Source organism: Otolemur garnettii, unplaced genomic scaffold (assembly GCF_000181295.1).
Source record: "Otolemur garnettii isolate 467f Iridium unplaced genomic scaffold, OtoGar3 scaffold00131, whole genome shotgun sequence".
Taxonomy (NCBI): Eukaryota; Metazoa; Chordata; class Mammalia; order Primates; family Galagidae; genus Otolemur; species Otolemur garnettii.
Window position 1 is genome coordinate 649,643 of NW_003852526.1, and position 14,424 is coordinate 664,066.

The window sequence follows — 14,424 nt, forward strand, 5'->3', positions numbered from 1 at the left end:
TGTAATTTTGGTTATCTAATTCTATTCCACATCTTTAGTGTATCACAATAGAACTGGGAGTTGATGCTGTAATGTTGCAGAGAAAGGACGGTAAACTCTGGTGCACTAGTGAAAAATAAGCTAATTCATGGCAATTAAATTATAGATACGCTTTGGAATACTTAGTTGTTGATGTAAAAACTTGCACTGAGAGAATCTAGTTACTTTATTTAATGTTTAATCCTTATAAGGTTAAACATTAAGAGGATGCTGGAGCAATTCTCTTGCCTCAACGTCTCAAGTAGCTGGAACTACAGGAGCATACCACCACTTCTGGCTGCTTTTTATGTTTAATTATTTTTAGAGATTGAGGTCTCACTATGTTTCCCAGGCTGGTCTCAAACTCCTAACTTTAAGCCATCTTTATGCCTCAGCCTCTCAATTGCTGGTATTACAGATGTAAGCCCCTGCTCCCAGCCCTATCACTCTCTTTTAAACTCAATTATTCTTTTGAATTATTCCTGAGACATTCTTGATTTCTCAAAATAAAAATATTAATATTTCTCTACATTAAAATGAGGAACCGAGAATAGAAGCATAGTTACCTCAGGTCCAGAGCTGGAGGCCAGGGGCAATGCGCGTACACATCTCCAAACTCACAGTTACGCAATAAAGAAACCCTGAAGAACTAATGTACAGCATAGCGACTATTATTAATAGTGGTGAATCACGTACTTGAAATTTGCAGAGAACGTAGATCATAAGTGTTATTACCGTACACACACATACAAAAGACAACTGTGTAAGATGATGGGTATGTTAAGCTTCATTTGGGCAATCGTTTTGGAGTGTTTACATTTATCAAACCATCACTTTGTACACATTGCATATATATAATTTTGTTTGTTCATTCTGCTTCAATAAAGCCAAAAAACAAAGCCATGTTAACATAAAATAAAGTAAATATTCACCAGGAAAACTAAAAGAACTAAGTAGAGAGAAATAGTTTGCATAAATATTAGGGAATCAAAATGTTAAGAAAGAAGATGGAAACATCATAAAATTATAGAGAACACATGATTTATGTGCTGATGAACACAAATAAAGCATTAAAAAATGGAACAATTTTATTTCACGTCACCTGATCACGTAATACCTGTATGCGTAGACAAGAATGTCATTGTTTGTATACCATTTGGTGAAAAAGTTCACATGACATTGTGAAGGTAAACCTAGAGAAAATAAGAGGGCAATTAGGAAAACTATTACCTTGAAGGCTTTGTACTTTGTCTTTCTGAAGAAAATTTTATTTTCTCTGTCTTCCTCAGTTGTAATATAAATCATAAAATATTGATGGCCTTAAAGATCTTCTTAGGTTTAATCCTAAGGTTTAATACATGTTACTTACACAGCAATAAATGTAAGTAGCAAATAGATACATACAGCCTAGGACTATTAAACGTGTTCCATTTAAAATGCATAAACCAAGTATGCTGAAACATTGAATGAAATCCTTTCCAATCCATAGATGGTAATCATAATTAATTCTCATTCAGTTTTATCATGTTACTCTGCATTGCTTTGCAAAAATGATACAGAAGGCTGTTCTTAAAATATCCAGTTTCATCATAATAATCTGTATCCCAAGCCTCTGGGACCCAGTTTTTCTCACTGGACAGCTTTTTTGTAGATAAACTTTAATCAAGTTATCCAACATTTTACTTGGCTGAACTGAACTTAACCCAGTCAATAGCTTGCTATATGCTGCTTAAAAATTGTTTATCTGACAGATGGATTATAAGCAGAAAGTATATGTGTAGAAAGATATAAACTAAGCAGCTATCCAGAATTACTTATCTGAAGGTAGGAAGTGTGCCATATGGCTGTTTTAGCTGAAGTTAATATGTCATGATTAAATCATTGCTTGTCTGATGAAACAGAAAGTCAAACCCAATATGCGCATATAATTTAGCCAGCATTAGGCATGCGTAGAGTTATTGCATGGCAAAGTAGGGGGAGATATAGTGAAAGCCTATAACAGCATAATGATAAATCACACTTACTTTGTTTTAAGAATAATGGTTGAAGTTCAACCTGCGAGTCTGAGGTAAATCAGTGTAGTGATTTTAATTTCATTCCTTGACAACACTTGTTCATGTTTGAAAGTCTCCCTCCGCTAATAAAAATTGCTATCTGCACTCGAACTAGGTATATTGTTTGAATATATAGAAACATATAAAACAGAAGGTCGATCCTAGGGCATAAGAGAAATTCCTACAAAATTAAGGTCATTCATTAGACATTGTAATTGTTTCACTACATATGTTTGTGTACTTTGAATAATAGTGAGAAAATAATTAAGTTCACTATGTTCATCAAGGAAACAGTGTTGGTAAATATGAATTTTATTTCACAGGCTATGGCTGTTAAAGTTCAGGAAATTTAGAAATGAATGCACTAAATCTCTCAGGGCATACACAGTATTTAGGCAACTGACTAGGATCATCCATGGACGAGCCCCTATACTTAAGATGTATGTAAGTGAAAAGTTCTCTGTTACTACAATGCATCTGGCAAGCCAATGTGGGGCAGGGTTATAACTAACCAACTGGGACAATATTCTCTTATATGTCCATTTCATAAGCAAAATCCCAAGCACCTGGTAATGAAGGTCCATAGCTTAAAGGAAACAGAACTAAGACTGAACTCCTTATATTCCATCCACACTAAATTGACTCAAGCCTCCCTTCTTTCTGTTGATGATCCTCCTAGTTGCCAAGGTCTAATAACCTAGAAGTCATTCTTAACATGTTCCTTTCATTTACATCTTCCGCGCAATCTTTCAAACAATTCTCTTGTCTCAATTCCAAACCCTGTTTAGGATCAGGTGGCTTCTAAGGCTCACGTTGCTAACTACACTTTCACTAGGACTCTGCAACATCTTCCTAACAGGTCTGCCTGTTTACTCCCGCCAGTCTATCCTACTCCATGCAGAGATCCTTTAAAATACTCGGGCAAAACGTTCCAACCACTCCCCATTTTATTTAGACTAAAAGGAAAGTTACAAAATGAATTTGAAGGCCCCACATGAACCTTGTTTCTACTCTGAACTTCATTTATACTAGAGCACGTATGACATCAAAAACTCTCTTATGGTCTCTCAATTTTTTCTTACTCATGTAACCATGTGACCTAGTGAAAACATGAAACTGAGTGTATTTATCTCTTACTTAAAATCCTTAAAGGGCTTCCTGTTTCCCTGAAAATAAAATCTGAGCTTATCTGTGCTATGCAGGCCTTGTAGTTCTTTGTCCTGCCTACTGCCACCCTGACCTCATTCCTGATTATATCAGGTAATATTATTTGCCTCAAACTTGCCAAAGTCCTTCCTACCTCAGAGGTGATATAGCTCATTTCATACATTAAAAATACACTTCTTCAGCTACTTACAGGCCTTTCTTTTTGTAGCTTAGCTTAGATGTTTTCTGCCTTCTGAAAGATTTCTCAACCACATATTAAGTATCATTCTGTTACAGGAATTTCTTGTTCAGTAGGTCCTTGGTCTCCAGATGGAAGAATTAATTCATGGACCACAGATAAGACAGGATTTATTTTACAGAAAAGAATACAGAGAAAGCACCAGAGCTTCTGGCAGAGGGAAAAATCCAAGTCAGAAAACTCCAAACTCTGCCTGTGTCCTTTGTCTAGGGGTATATATAATATATACAGCCCAACAAATGAAGGGATACAGTCTCTTTGGTTCCCAGGTCTAGGAAACTTCTATGAAATTGGCCAGGCCTGGGAAATGCGGGTTCCTGTTTAGCTACAAGTGCAAGCATAGGGAGAAGAGCCCCAGGCAGAGACAGCACTATGTCCCTGAGGTGGCTACCTGAACGTGTCCCTCCAGCAGTTGTCCTGCCCTTCCGGCCACTGGAGCCTCCTGTGACCCCCTCACCCCAACCCGCTGGCTCCTCTCCCACCTGGCTGTCGCTGCACCAGCACCCCAGGGCAGGTCCTCCCTTAGCTCGGGGTGCTGTCTGGGGCCCACCTGCTATTTCAATTCTTTCTTTATTTTCTCTTGTGTCACTCTTCCTTTTTTCATTTTTATTTCTATAGCACTGTTTCGTAGCACTTATATCTTTATTTCTTTAATTTTTTAAAATGTTTGTTACCCCTCTTCACTATCTCCGAGAGATTAGGTGTGTGGTTTTACTTGCTCGTTATTGGATCTCTGACACCTAGAGCAGTGCCTAGTACATGGCAGGCACTGTGTCTGCATAAAAAGAAAACTCAAAGGATTTTTAAATTCCATACCTGCTTGATTTTAAGCATGTCTCATTTTGAAATGGTAAAACATCAAACCAGCAATGATTGGTCGCAAATTCATTGTTTTAATTGTCAATTTTATTAAGAAGTATTATGGGTCTTTGGTGAGAAAGGAATTTGTCGCAGGGCTTATTTATAACTGCAGAGTTAATACTTATTTTTGCCGTTCATTTTAGGTTTGGAGGAACTGATCTTCATGAATCCTGGATGAGACTCCATAAGCTTACTCCCAACAGTGCATGGTTTATTTTTGAGAGCCTGGGGAAGAGTGCTTTGTAATTAATGATTATTTTGTCCTTCCAATTACACCATCTGTCATAATTGATAATACAGTACATTTGAGGCTGAGATTGTGCAGAACACGCTGTTGGTCTGGGCGCTGTTTCCTACTTGAGTGAAGAACAGTGTCTCTTCCAGCTCGTGTCTGACAGCCCTTGATTCTCAGATCCCTCCAACATGGCTTCGTAACAGAGGGAAAAACCTGCCACATCAACTCCTTCCAGTTTATTTATTCTAATAGAAGTAATTTTTAAAAAGAAGATGAAATCCTCCTTGACTATCGTCATCTCTTGTTCAGAAGATCTTGTTAAGACAATTGTCAAATGTCAGCTTTTACAGCAATCTGGTAATTCCAGGAAGTCTTTATTTTATATGTAGAAAGTTAAAGATTACACATTATATACTGTAGCCATGCTATTGTTCCTAAGTTTTGCACCTGTTTACAGGACCCTATTTGAGGAATAATGACATGCTGGAGGAGGAGCTCTGAGACAGATACTTGTGTTTTTCACAAAATGTTCATATCCATGAATAGCTGACCACATCGAATATAATCTTTTGATTTTGTTATTTATTAATAACCTCAGAAAAGACTCTGTGAAGGAGGAGGCAAGTTCATATAATTGAGTGAAACCTACAAAATGTCATTTCAATACTACTTTTACTAAATTCACAGTCGGTTAACTCAAGCGCAGTCATTTAAATAGTGCTAGCAGGATTAGAATATGGCGATGACCATCAGCGTTTCCATCTCCTTCATTAAAGACCCTCTTCTTCCCAGGAGCATGCATTTATGGGCTATGAAGAGTGCACAATATAATATTGTCTTATTCATTCAGAACCAACAACTTTTTTGTTTGAGATTCATTTGTCCAGGAATGACAGTGTGGAGTGATATTTTTAAAAGAAGAAGATGGTTGAGATTTGCTTTTTTAGATCAATTCCTCAAGGCCAGAGAAAAGAATTTCTGTCACCGAGGCATACCGTGCTTTGTTTTTTCATAGCCTTCTATTACACGATGCTGCAATTCCAGATTCATTCCATATGTGGCAATATTGTACAGGGGCGGTAGCAATTAAACAATTAGAAATTGACAAATATATGTGTTTTTCTAGAAAGTCACTTACTATATACTGTTAGACCAAAGAATAAAGACAAACCACCAAACTACATGTAAAATCCAAGCCCATTTTGTATTCTAAAACAGTGTATATCGATATGTAAACAGCATGTTAATAATGGTTATTCCTGAGTAGTACAATTTTAGCTTTAGATATAGGAACAGATATTTTGAGTACATGACAATTTATGAAAATGAATATATATGTTTGTAATTTTAAAAACTTTTTTTTTAAAAAAAGAACACAGTAAAGATGCAGATAGCTTATTCCCATTTCCACATTCCTTATTGTGCCACTAAGAAACAGATTGGTGTAAGGGTGAAAGATGTTTAAAATTTGATTACCTCCTTCCATTAGTCACCAGAACCGAGCAGAAAGGGTCTTAGCCTGACAGAAAGGTGACACCCCTGAAGTGCAGGGCTCACCCCCCTGCATCAGCACCAGGGAAGCAATGGGGCCGAGGGATGAAAACAGAAGGAGCCTAGTTTGGGGCGTGAGCTCATATTCCGTATAACCCCACTCCTGTCAAGCTGCTTTTCTCATCAAACCTCACTATCTCGCACACAGAAGATACGGTGAAATCATTGCATTTACTGAAGCAGCTCTCATTTCTTTGTCCTGTTCTAGGAACAGACACGTAGAGGAAGAACATCTGGGTGATTTTGCTTCATTCAGTCTGACCGGGGTTGTTTCATTTCTTCAAATTTAACATTTATGTTCTCAGTGCAGACATTTTTAATTTTTAAGAAAACTATTTCTAGATTCCCCACACTAAATCATTTCATAATTATGCTGGTAAAAGCTGAATTTGGAGCTTATGGTTTATAAATGTCTCTCGAAATGACCCTTAGTTGAGTATATATAAGCAATGAAATTCTTAGACTTTCTGGAACCACAGTTTCAATTCCTGGCAAGACCAACATAGCTCCTTAATTTTTAGACAGATAAGGTACATTCCTTGTAGTCCACTTTATTTGGGTCTTTTGGAATAATTTTTTTTCTATTCCCAAAGAGTTATGTTAACCACCTAATTAATGAAGAAATTCCCAAGAGATTTTCTTTCAAGAATTGTCTTTTCTAAAGTTTTAAGGCTCATTAGAGTAGAACAATTTTTTAAAAAATTGAGGTGTTTTAAATGCATAGAAAAGAATACATACACTCTTATATGCCAATGACTATTAATTAGCTGATGTTACTATTTTACTATATTGAGTTCAGGTCTCTGTTTAATTAGTTTTTGGAAGATGAAATATTTGAGACATCCCATATCCCTCTCACTCACACTAAATCCACTACAGGTTATTTAGCCTCCATGTATGTTCTTAAATAGCATAAATGAAAATGAGAGATTTTTCTCTCTTTTACTTCTCCTTTATAGTCATAAGCAGTTGTTTTGTATGGTTTTAACGTCATATGAATGGAGTCAACACTGCACACAGTGTTATAAAGTGATGCTTTTTTTTTTTTTAAACTCAATGGCATGCTTTTGAAAGGTGCCTATACTGACACTTGTAACTCTACACCACTATGTCCTACAAAATATTCCACTGTGTGCTTTGACTTTCTGTCTATCCTACTTGGTACAGTCCTTGAATATGAGGATTCATTTTATTTCATTATTTCAGCCTTTCATTCATTCACCACCTCTATCTTTTATTTCCAGATTATTTCTTTTAACCGCATTACCCTTTCTCACTCTCTCTGCTATTATAGAACTCTCATGAGACGTGTGTTGAACCTCCTTTTATTCCCAGGCCTCCTAACCTCTCTGCTTTGTTGCTCTTCCTCTGTGCTGTGTTCATGACAATTCTATCCACAGCTGTATCTGCGTAGCAGCGAAATTCATTTTCGTGTTTTTATTACATACAGTCTCCAAATATTTTCTCCTGTTGTATAGGTTGTCTGTCTGCTCTGTTGATTATTTCCTTAGCTGTGCAGAAGCTGTTTAGTTCAATCAAACACCATTTATTTATTTATTTTTTGTTGTTGCTGCGATTGCCATTGAGATCTTAGTCATAAATTCTTTGCCTGGGTGATAGTTAGAAGAGTTTTTCCTACATTTTCTTGCAGAATTCATATGGTTTCATGACTTCCATTTAAATCTTTTACCCATTGTGAATAAATGTTTGTGAGTGGCGAGAGATATGTGTCCTGTTTCATTCTTCTGCATGAGGCGGTACCATTTTCCCAGCACCATTTACTGAATAGGTCTTCTTTTCCCCAGTGTATATTGTCTGCTTTGTCAACGATCAGACGGCTGCAGTGGATGGTTTTTTTCTTTGTTCTGTTCCATTAGTCTGTGTCTTTAAGGTGACTAACGCTAAAAAACACTGTGTACTCCAATCTACCAGACCAATTATCTGATAGTCCTATTTAATTTAAAAATGTATGTTGATACCAGGTGTCATATTTGAGAATATAATTTGCCTTAGACTCCTGCTGAAAATGTCCATGTATTTGTGAATGCTTTCCGGTTCTAAGACAAAATGTTTGGAATGATCTAATAGAACCAGTTATCGGCTATAGGTAAGTAATTGCTTGTGGTTCCAAAGTACTTTCTATTTATAGTAGCTTTGGGAAAAATCTTAGTTGTACCACAATCACATCATGCATGAAAATTAACTCCGAAAACTATGTCAGATTCAAAGGGAAATTTTTCATAACCTTAAGTTCATTTTCATTAAAACATCCTTTTTTCCCTACCTGAACACAATGTAAATAGAAAAATAAATAAATAAAATTTATCTTGAGCCCAAAAGAAACCAGAAAATTGTCCTTAAACTGTCTGATAGGCAAAAACTCATTCCTGAAGAAAGATGATTATGTTTTCTAAAACTTTTAGAAGAATTAGAATCTGTAAACACTCAAACCATTTGTTTTATGAGAAATAAAAAAAGCATAAGTATGACTTATTTGCTTACCTTGTCATTACTAAGGGAAAATTCTTTGGCTGAGGCAGGCTCACAGTTTGAAGCTTAAATGACTCCAAAGAGGCTTTGTGGTTTATGGGCAGCATTAGAAGGCGTATGACTAGAAATCTTTCAGAGAGGGCTCTGGAAAATGAACGCCAGTTCAGCCTTATGTATGCAAGAGTTCAGACCCTATCCAGCCTGCTGAACAACTAGCTATCATTAGGGAAACCAATTTCTCTGGATATGTGGGTTAATCAATCTCTTTAATTAAAGCAATTTTCCATTGGATATTATGTTACCAACAGTTCAAAAAAAGATCTGGGGCTCTTTGCCGATAGCTCAATTGTTAGGACACCAGCCACATATACCAGGTACCAGGGCTGGTGAGTTGGAACATGGCCTGGGCCTGCTGAACAACAGTGACAACAAAATAGTCGGGCATTGTGGTGGGTGCCTGTGGTTCCAGCTACTTGGGAGACTGAGGCAAAAGAAGTGCTTGAGCCCAAGAGTTGGAGTATGCTGTGAGCCGTGACTCCATAGCATTCTACCAAGGGCGATGTAGTAAGACTCTGTTAAAAAAAAAAAGACTTGGCAAACTTGCTTTCTTAAGAACTATATAGTAGATATTGTAGGCTTTGTAGGTCTCATGGCCTCTGTCCCGACTACTATGTTCCGCTGTGATAATACAAAGAAAGCTGCAGATAATGTTGAAATGAATGGTCATGGCTATGTTTCAATAAAACGTGATACAAAAAATAGATGGTCAGTGGTTTTGGTTTGAAGGCTATGGTTTGCAAAACCCTGAACTAAAACAATGCTAAATGATACACACAATTGAAAAACATCACCAAATGCCCTAGTTTTCCAAACAAAGAAGCTGAGGTGGATTTTAAAGGACTTGTTGGCAGTTATATGCATATATAAAAATTATGCAGAATTTACCCCTTCAAATGAAGCAAATCAATGTTACAGGGGTTTCCATATAATAAAGAAATCATGCCCAGGATTCTTCAGAATAATCAACAAGGCTCTGGATTTTCTAACTGAATATAAACTTTGTCGTTATTCTATTAAAATGACAGATGGGTCCATAACTATATTAAGACTTTGCATGTTTCTCTTCCCTAAAGCTAAAATATCTTTACTGAACTTAACAGAAGAAAAAAAAAGCATGAAAACTTTATGTCTTCTTTGGTGTCCAAAGGAGACGGACAATTTTCACTGACACTGTCGACTTTGGTTCCAAAGAAGTCAGTAAGTGCAGCTCTGAATCGCTCTTTTGCCACAAGCATTTTATTGCTCTTTCCCCATTATAAAAATGGCAAAGTACTCTGAAAATGAACATTTTTCCTCAGGGACAAATTCATAGAGATTTATTATCTTGCCTCAGAAGAATAGGATTGAGCCATTTTTTACAGCCAAAAGTTACTTTTATTTTCAACATTGGAAGTATTTCTCTGTAGCCTTACAATGTGTAAAAAGATCATTCTGCTGAGGACTTCTGCCTCTGATATAACCACCAAGAAGCCATCGGTGATGTGAGCCAAGTGTTTTGATAGCATTTTAGCAGCTCCCAGCCAGAAATATGCACCTGAAATTCTAAAGGTAAAACATTAAAGGTACAGAGACCTGAGCCCTACATTCCTCAAACTTCACGCACTACAGCAGTGATTCTCAACCTTCCTAACGCCACGACCCTTTAATACTATAGTTCCTCAAGTTGTGGTGACCCCAACCATAAGTAGCAATGAAAATAATTATATGGCTGGGGGTCACCACAACATGAGGAACTGTATTCAAGGGTCGCGGTATTAGGAAGGTTGAGAACCACTGCACTATGAGGTCTGCAGTCTTACAAGGCCACCCTAATCATATTTAGCAACACCTTCCAGAGATGGTTTCAGGATCCCTGCATATACGAAACAGTTCTTTCTTTGATTCCTATGCATGACCAGCATTGAGAGACATTGCTAAAAGAGAAGAAAGCAATTTCCTTGATAACATGCAATTTCAGACAAATTCTAAATATGGATATTTATCAGCTTATCAGTAGGACTGTGAACCTAGAAACTATGCAAAAGCACACACCTTCCTCGCATTCCTCAGACTATCCAAGGCAGCATCTGAATCCTGTTGTGAGATCCTTGGAGCATTCCCTTGGGCTAGATCTAACCCAGTGCTCCTTTTGTCTCCCGTTTGCCATGCTGGGTCAGTTAGGGCTATGCTTAAAACAGTTACACACTTAATGAAGAGGTCAGGGACTGACCCCACCAAAGAGGGGGTTTCATATCAGTTTAAGCAAGACAACAGAACAAGGGAAAACAAACCATTGCTGATCCCCCATTAGTATGTGATAATAGGGGAAAGTTGAGCAGTTCCAAGAAAGTACCCCCAGCACACAAGTACACACTAGCTAATACTATACAACATACCTTGTCAACTGCCTATCATGTCTGCATTAAAATTAGAATATTTTTGGATGGTAAACATAATTTGATCTTTAGGAATTTCCCCATAGAGGCAACTATGTTCAAATATGTTCAACTATGTTCATAAAGTAACTCTTTTAAAGCCATGAAATCCCATAGAGGAGGTGCCTCCCTCTGAGGTGAGACCTACATGAAATTTGTGAAAGGATGTGTGATTTATTTGTGGGGTATACATAAAGCAATTGTTTAACTTTATAATCTGTTTTGCTTCACAAAGAATACAGCAGTACTGAATGGCTGGTAGGATTCAAGTGTTTAACTAATTGTCTGTCTTCACCTTGTGGAGGGAATATTTTGCCAAAAAAGACCAACTCACCTACTTGAGCCCTTTGATAAGAACGTTAGTCCCAGTCCCATCCATGAGTGCTCAAGTCATCTGCTAAAGGTCTCACCTCTTAATACTATTGCATTGAGGAACAAGTGTCAGTGTGGATTTTATCAGGGACACAGAAATGTAAACTACTGCAATTGTTACTATTATAACTGAAATTGAAGCTGGAACCCAATCGTATTGATCCCAATAAAACTGTGACACACACTTAAAAATGATGAATTTATCCTCAAAGGAGTGAATGCTTCCCAGTACTAACTGTACTGGCTATTGGTCAGTTTTTACTTTTTTTGGCCTTTTAGTGCAGCATTAGACACAGATGATGACGTTATTTTAACACGTTCTGCTTTTAACTTCCATGGAACTCCATGTGTCTGGTTTAACTTCTCTTTCAAAGGAAATTCCTCATGCAAGCAACACCAAAATTAAAGTTCCCTTATGAACTGAACAAGCATTATTCTCTTCTCTCTGTAAACTTCCTACCCAGAGGACCTCATCATATGGTATTTTTTTCAGTTGTCACCCAAATGTTAAGGAGCTCCAAATTTATATTGAACTCTAGAATATTATAGTCATCTGCTAACTTGTCTGTTCACTTGTAAGTCTTATAGATACTACAAATTCATGTTATAAAGTTCCCCCAGACTGTTCCTCCTGCCGCACCCCCACACTCAGTAAGTTCCACCATGACCCCCCTAATCATTCCAACCAGAATCCTGGGAGGGGCCTTGGTCTGCTTCCTCTTCTCATCTTCAGTAATGTACTCACACCTGCGCTGTCTTTGATGGCTTCCTTTAATATCTTGTTTCGTGTTACCATAGTTCCAAGCACTATCTTCTCTGGCCTGGACTGTCGCGACCCGTCGGGCTCCTGTGGCCCTGGTCTTGGTTAGCGCAGGAAGGAACCAGGCTAGAGGTGGATTAGAAATACAAGCTTGTGGAAGGCAGGCTAGCCCTTACTTTCCGGGTAGCCCCGAGCAACCGCTGCACCAGCCTTTTATTGAAACGGAATGATTCAGGTGAGGGGAGTAATTAACAATGACTACGAGCTGAGGGCACGGGCTCCTTCTCCATAAGGAGGACCCGTGAACAAGTCGCCTGAGAGTCCACCCCTCAGCTGTAAATCATCTTGCTTAGAGGTCATTTGTCTCCTGGCATCCTCTACACTGGACAATTTCAGTATGTTCTTTACTGGCCTTCTTGTTTCCATTCTTGTTTGTGTCCAATCTCTAACCTGCAACTGGACTATAAATCAGTCGTACTCATCACCATTTACAAACTGTCAATGGACTCCCATTCTCAGATACTGCCCATGATTTAAAGAAATGGCATTACCTGGGGCAGCACCTGGGACTCAAAGGAGTAGAGCACCACCCCATATACCGGAGGTAGTGGGTTCTAACCCAGCCCAGCCAAAAACTGCAAAAAAAAAAAAAAAGCCTTGCCTGGCTCCTGCCTTCCTCTAAAGCGGTACAGCTTCCATTCTCCTGCAGCAGCCTGCGCTGCAGCCGCCCTGTCTTCCGTAAGTACCTCCTTCACTGACCAGCAACCTGCTCTTTTCTGCCTGGCACTCTTCTTTCCAACTTCTCTTGCAAAGCTCTTGCTTATTCTTCTTGAACTTGGAACCCAGTTTCTTCAGGGAGGGGCTCGCTATATTCTCAGAGAAGTGCAGAGGCTTTTTGACTTTCCTCCCAGGGCACCACTGGTTTTCCTGTTTGTTATCCTATGTGTGTAATTACAGGTGTACATTCCAGTGTCCTGATAGCCCTGGGCTCTGTGAGTGTAGGAAGCGTGTTTGTCATGCTCTCTGCGTTGTCCCCGGGGCTACCCTATTCCTCAGTCCAGGCTGATACCTCAGCCTGAATAAATGAGAGAATAAATGAGGTTTCCATATTTACGCTTCACGTTCCCCAGAAAAGTCTCTATGCCTTTTGGTTCGTGATTGTTACAAAGAGAAACATGTGTTCTATGTATCTATGAATTTATGATACTATTGACCATTATTCAGAAGAGACTTTTATCAGATAATACTATACAATATGTTACTTATGTATTTGGAGAGTAAAGTGAAGAAGCTTCTACGTACTGAAAGAAGAGGTGGATGGGAATAGCAGACAAATAACATGCTATGTTATTGACCTTGGCTGCCAGTTACTTGGCTCATATTTCCCAATTCTTGTTTCAAAAACAAAAAGGAGTTGTTTCCCGTCCTCATCCGTGTGGGACAGGCTCCAAGGCCCCCAGCTGATACCTGACGTTGCAGTAGTGTTGAACCCTGTATAGCCTGTTTTTCCTATACATGCAATGCTATGAGTTTAATTTTTAAATTAGGCATAGTAAGTAACTAACAAAAATAACTAACAACAAAATAGAACAATTAAGTAAAATAAGCGTTACTTGAACACAGACACTGCAATACCACACCAGTCAGTTGACCTGACAACTAAGCTTGCTACTGACTCATGGGCGGGTAGCTCAGCAGCCTGGGTACCCTGGACAAAAGGATGATTCACCTCCCTGGCGAGACAAAGCAGGATGGTGCCAAATTCCACCACGCTACTCATGATGGCGTGTAATTCAAAACGTAGAAATTGTTTATTTCTGGAATTTTCCTTTTAATATTTGTGGACCATGACTGACCTCAGTTAACTGAAAGGACGGAAAATGAAACCATGAGTAAAGGAGGACTGTGTGTGCGTGAAGTCTCCATCAGACAGAACACTACGGTCACATCCATTGCTTGCTGTCTAAGATCTCATTACAGAAGTTTCTAAAACTATTTCACATTTTCATTTCAAAGGAAAGAAACAGGTAATAGGAAAAGGGTAACAGGTCCCAAGTAAGCCCACAGTTCAACAGAACAAACAACATTAAATGTTGAGGCTTGAGGATAATTTTCAACTCCTGGTCCCACTTTCTAGACACCTGGAGGCCTGCTGCTCTGAGGGTTCCTCGAGGCCCTGTGGATTTGCTGGGCATAGTCCATAT